Below are 6,353 nucleotides of genomic sequence, written 5' to 3' on the forward strand. Positions count from 1 at the left end.
GAGAAAAGTATGCATTAAAAACAGTCCTAGTTACTCCTTAGGCCTGTTTGGTCTTTATCTCAGTCTGCATCTGGTCTGGCTGGTTTGCAAGCAGGTGCTCTAACCAGAGGAAAATTTGTTCTTCCTTTCCTTGGGGGCAATTTCCTCTATCCCTCTTGACAAAGGTGTGCTGAGTAAGTGCTGTCCAAGGTAGCTGCAAGATGAACAGCTCTAAACCAGCAAAACGGCAGAAAGGGGTACCAGACTTTTCACCTACTTTTAGCTAATTTGTTGGCCCAAGTAAGGAATCAGTGCCATTCAGTAAAAAAAAAAGTTTAAGTGCCCATTACATTCTCACACAGTCTCTTCTATATCAAGACACTAGACCTATATAGTAGTGTTTCACCTTTCTCCTCATTTATCATTAATTTTCTCCTTATAGTCTATTCTAAATACAGTCACATGGAGGGTTAGGGCTTCAGCATATAAATTGAGGACACAAGTCAGTCCATAACATATATAAAGTACTTAGAAATAAAACCTGGCATTAGCCAGGCACCTGTGGCTCACGCCTGTAATCCTAGCTACTCAGGAGGCTGAGATCTGAGGATCGTGGTTCAAAGCCAGCCCGGGCAGGAAAGACCATGAGACTCTTATCTCCAATAAACCACTAGAAAACCGGAAGTGGCGCTGTGGCTCAAGCAGTAGAGCGCTCGCCTTGAGCTGAAGAGCTAAGGGACAGCGCTCAGGCCCAGAGTTCAAGCCCCACGACCAACAAAAAAAGAAAACCTGGCATATACTAAGCACCATGTAAATGTTAGCTGTCCTTGTTATTATCAATGCAAAAGACAACATTGGTTATCTTTGCAGGACCAAATTACAAGTTATTTCTATATGTGTGTCAGTATTAGGGCTTGAATTTAGGGCCTAGGTACTGTCCCTTAGCTTTTTATGTTCAAGACTAGCACTCTACCACTTGAAACACAGTTCCACTTCCAGCTTCCTGTGATTAATTGGAGATAAAAGTTTTCCAGACTTTTCCTACCGAGGCTTGCTTCCAACTGCGATCCTCAGTCTCTTGAGTAGTGAGGATTACAGCTGTACATGAGCTACAAGTGCTGGGTAAAAGTGGCTTTTATACTTTTTTATATTTTTCAAAATTTCTACATGACCAATTTTATTAATCAGGAAAAAAAGCCCACTACTGTCCCAAAATTATGCATTGAACTTCGTTGGTTTTTTGTTTGCTTGTTGTTGGCTGCGGGGCTTGAACTCTGGGCCTGGGTGCAGTCCCTGAGCTCTTCAGCTCAAGGCTACTTAGTCCTCTACCACTTAAGCCACAGCACCACTTCCGATTTTCTGGTGGTTTATTGGAGATAAGTCTCAAGGACTTTCCTGCCTAGGCTGGCAGATTTCAGCTTCCTGAGTAGCTAGGATTACAGGCATGAACCATCTGTGCTCGGCTTGAATATTGTTTTTAATTCTCCAGCTGTTTCATTTTGTCTTAGATGCTTTTGTTGCAAATGGGGCAGTTTTGGGCCCAGAACCCAGAACTCCCAAGTTTGTGGTTGTCAGAATAAAGAGAAACAAAAATCCATCTCAGCTCACCTAGCCCCACCAACCAGAGCCTCCATTTCTTAGTATAAGGATAAGGGAACAAGACATATGTCATATTGAGTGACCAGCCCTCTAGCCACAATCTCTGGAGGATTTGAGATAATTTGAGATACTTTTAGTCTAGGACACTGAGGTATATCAGTGTGAATTTTGAGCTGCAAATAACAAAATTCATATTATTTAACAGAGAAGGAATACAATGAAGAATGCTAGCACCTCCCAGAATCATCTACCACCTGTTGCTTCTGTGGACTCCCCATGTCAGCAAGATGGATTAAACAGGTAGGGACTTTCTGCCACTCATAGCTGGCTTTTTGGATCAAAGCTCATGAAGTCGTTTTATCAACACATCATCTGAGTCACTTATCCACTTTTGTTGATGTGCAGTGGGGGCTGGAAATGTAAATTTGAGGGATTTCACGTTAAAGAGATAATTCAGTGTGGGAAACTATCAAAATATAAGGAAAGTATTCAAATGGTAAGCAGGGCCAAGGATGTCATACTTGCTTAGCATGCACAAAGCCCTAGATCCCATCCTTAGTACCAGAAATAAATGGTTGAAGGCTTAAAACTACAGAAGATCTACACTGTGAGAGGATCATTGCCCTGTTATCCTATATGCATGGGGAATCTGAGCCCACAGTGGGTAAGGCTATCTCATTTCATTTCTTATGGCCTTCAGGGAACCAGATACAGAATAGACTTGTAGGCCTTTGCATATTTAGGAGGGTGGTCAGTCTGTCACGAGATATGACTCCCTCAGCTTCCCAGTTTCAGATCCACTCATGAAAAGTGTTTTAGCATATCTCACAAAAAAGTCTCACAAAGTGAAAGATTTAAAAAAGAATATTTATTTATTTAGTTCTAGTATTAGGGCTTGAACTCAGGGTCTGGGGGCTGTCCCTTCACTTTCTTGCTCAAGGCTGGCGCTCTACCACTTGAGCCACCGCTCTAGCATCTAGTAGCTAGGATTACACACATGGGCTACCAGCATCAGTCTAGCATGGGTTTATTTTAGTATAAGAAAGTAGGAGAAATGGAGAAGAGAAAAACATTTTCCTGCTCCTCAGGAAGGAAGTTAAAGACTCAAGATAATGGCTCCTAACTGTTGCTTTTATACTTTCTAGGTTTGGACAAATACACTGGTCTTAGCTTCTAGAAGCTCATTATTATTATTATTATGTTGGTCGTGGGGTCTGAACTCTGGGCCTGGGCACTGTCCCTCAGCTCTTCAGCTCAAGATTAGTGCTCTACCACTTTAGCCACAGAACCACTTCCAGCTTTTTCTGCTTATGTGTTGCTGAGGAATCGAACCCAGGGCCTCATGCATGCAAGGCAAGCACTCTACCACTGTAGAAGCTCCTAATTATTAAACAATGGTTCAGGGTAGGTTAGAGTGCAGAGGTCTATCTACCCAAAACCCGTTAGGATTTCCTTTTTTGTTGTTTTTCTTTTTTTTTTCTTTTGTTGGTCATGGGGCTTGAACTTAGCCTGGGCGCTGTCCCTCAGCTCTTCAGCTCAAGGCTTGCAGTCTACCACTTGAGCCACAGCACCACTTCTGGTTTTCTGGTGGTTTATTGAAGATTAGAGTCTCATGGACTTTCCTGGCGGGGCTAGCTTTGAACTGCGATCCTCAGACCTCAGTCTCCTGAGTAGCTAGGATTACAGGCATGAGCCACCAGTACCCAGCTTTTTTTTTTTTTTCTCAGACCTGCAGCTTGAACTCAGGGCCCAGGCACTGTCCCTGAGCTTCTTTGGCTCAAGGCTAGCACTCTACCACTTGAGCCACAGCATCACTTCCGGCTATTTTGAGTATTTTATTGGAGATAAGAGTCTTTCACAGGGACTCTCCTGCTTGGTCTGGCTTCGAACTTCAATCCTCAAACCTCAGCCTCCTAGGTAGGTTATGATGTACTCTTTGTATCAGTGAACACAGAAAGAGGCAGAATTTTAACCAGGGCTACCTGGCATGACAGAATTAGGGGTGAGACAGGTGTCATTTGCTCTGCTTTGCTACCTGACATGCTGGTCCACTTTTTGTTGTGACAAAATACTGGAAGGAAATAACTTAAAGAGCTTAAAGGTTTTATTTGGCTTAAGGTTTCAGAGATTTCAGTCCATGGTTGCTTGGTTCTGTGGATGTGTGGTGAGGAAAAACATCATGGTGGAGAGATATGGTGGAACACAGCTGTGCACATGGTCAGGAAGCAAATAGAGTGAAAGATGTTGGGAACAAGACACCCTTCAACGTCACAATCCCAGTGACCTACTCCCTCCAGATAAACTGTATTTCAGCTATTGAACTTCATCCATGGATGAAGTTGGTACACTCTCCTGATCTAATCACCTCGCAGTAGTGCCACAAGTTGGGGACTAAGCCCTCAACACATAAGCATTTTGGAGGGGCTCTTCATACCCAAACCATGACACGAGGTAAACCCTTACTTCAGCTTGAGTATTTCCTCCTCTAGGATGTCTTCCCAGAGTTTGTCTAGGATCTTCTTTCTGTCCTGAGGCTTTATTATACTAGGCTGATGTTATTGCTGCTTCTGATTTGTTTCTCCTGCCTCCTAGTACCTATCAGGGGGCCAGACCCCAGAGTATATAGCAGTGAATGTTAGCTGAAAGAGTAAGTAGAGAAAAGGAAGGAAGAAAAGAAGGGAGGGAGGGAGGCCAGAATTGCTCTGTAATGTGAGACAAGGGTCTCCCAGTTTAGTCTGAGCATCTCTGGGTCCTGAGTTCTGATCTCTGAATTCCATAACCTCTGGGCCCCAGAGTCATAGCACCTCATCTTCACAGATTGTCTATGAATGAAGACCTCCCTAGAAGGAGAAAAGACACCTTAGGAATCCAGGGAAGCAAAGCGCAAGTATCCTTACTCCAGGGAGGAAACCGACCTAGAGAGGAAAGAGATCTGGCCATGATCCCACAGCCAGCTTAGAGTTGTCTCTGTCCCTCAGCAGAAGCTAAGTCATGCTCAGAGAGGGAAAAAACAAATACAGTCAGTTAAGCTGTAATCAGTCACAGCTCCAGCACAGGTTTTTAAATTAAAATATTCACAAGTCCCAGAGACATCTGTAGGAAGAATAACCGGATGCGACATTCTGCAGGAGGCCAGGCTAAATGTGTCCCATGACATCACTCTGGAGAGGAGGCTGCCAGGAGCCACACAGGGCCTCCTCCTTCAGTGAAGTGCTGCAGGAGGAGGCCTGGGCCTGGGTCTTGCCGCCTGGCTCCTGAGCCCCTTCTGCTCTGCAAAGGAATACCATGTTTTTTCCCTGACCTATAGAGAAATGTCTGCCCACTTCCTTAGGCCAATCAAGATACATGCAGGTTTTCAGTTAGTTTGCAGCCAGTGAGGGGTGAGGTGAGATTCTAATAGCCTTGTCACCTGCTGGGAGGGATCCTGCCACACTGCCCATAATACCTTCGTGGAGAAGCCTTGCCAAGTTTGAGATTCCAGCAACATCCTTGCTAGGCTATACCTGAGTTCAAGCAAAAGCAACTATCCCAGTATCTAGACCCTGGGATGGGGAACAGGGTCCTATTATAAGGTTCAAAAGTGACACATCTGTAGACTTACAGTTCTATAGGCTTCCCACCGACAGATCTGGTCACACGCATACTATATATTCATACTTCAGATGTAAGTCCCCTACCCCACCCCCACTTGCAACACAGTTGCACACATGGGGAGGAGTGCGGGTGGATGTTTCACCTGGAGACTTTCTGCTACCTGATCTCTGTTCTCTAGTTTCCTATTGTCTTCCTGGGGGTATGGTTCCTAGCCAGTGTGTACCCTGGGAGTACTGAACTGTAGAGAGCTGGGCTGCCTGGGCGCTGTCCTCGGTGCTGAGGCCTATACGGGCTACTACATTTTCGAGGGAAATAATTAAGAGCATTGGTTAGATGATCCTGAAATGCAGCTCTCTAGATGTCCATAGAGTCTCCATCAAAATGCCTATCCTTATTCCTTCAGAAAAATGTGTCCTGGACTGGGCATCAGTGGCCTAATGCCTGTCATCCTACCTACTCTGGAAGGTGAAGTTCATGGTTTGAAGTCAGCCTAAGCAGCAAAGTCCAAGTGACTCCATTTTCCAAAACAGCAAAAAGCCTGGTGGGAGGGGAGGTAATACTCAAGTGGTAGAGCTCTCCAACCAGGCATGAAGGCCGTGAGTTCAAACTCTCCAGTACTGAGAGGGGGGGAGGGAGGGCGAGGGGGAAGAAAAGAGAGAGGAAGGAAAAGAGTGCAACTGGGCTTCCTGTCAGTCACGGAGAGGGGAGGGCCTCCAGTCCTTCAGCCCAGCAGTGTGACCGTCTGACTTGGGTGGCTGTGGGGTCGGACGGGCTTGACACTTAAGTGCCACAGAGGAACCATAGGCAGCCTGTGATTGTCCACGCCCTCGCGGGACACCGTGATTGGGGGGGGGGTCTGTGCCTTCGTGCGACCTACCCTCGGGCGGACGGGCGAAGCCCACGGACAGCTGGGTCCCAGAAGCAGCCTCCCGCCACCTCGTGCAGACTCAGGCGTGCCCTGGCGCAGCCCCAGCTCACCTGGGCACCCCACCCCCCTACGCCCCGCAGTCTGCCTGCTTCCCTTCGTCAGAACCTCGATCAACCCTCCCGGCCGGCTTCCCGCACCCTCCCCACCCCCGCACCCCACCCCGCACCGGCTGGCAGAGGTTCCCGCGTCTGCGGACTCGCCCTAGGAGGGGGGCACTGGCGTCCGTGAGCCTCCGGTTCGCAGCGGCGGCGGT

Source organism: Dipodomys ordii, unplaced genomic scaffold, assembly GCF_000151885.1.
Source record: "Dipodomys ordii isolate 6190 unplaced genomic scaffold, Dord_2.0 Scaffold177, whole genome shotgun sequence".
Taxonomy (NCBI): domain Eukaryota; kingdom Metazoa; phylum Chordata; class Mammalia; order Rodentia; family Heteromyidae; genus Dipodomys; species Dipodomys ordii.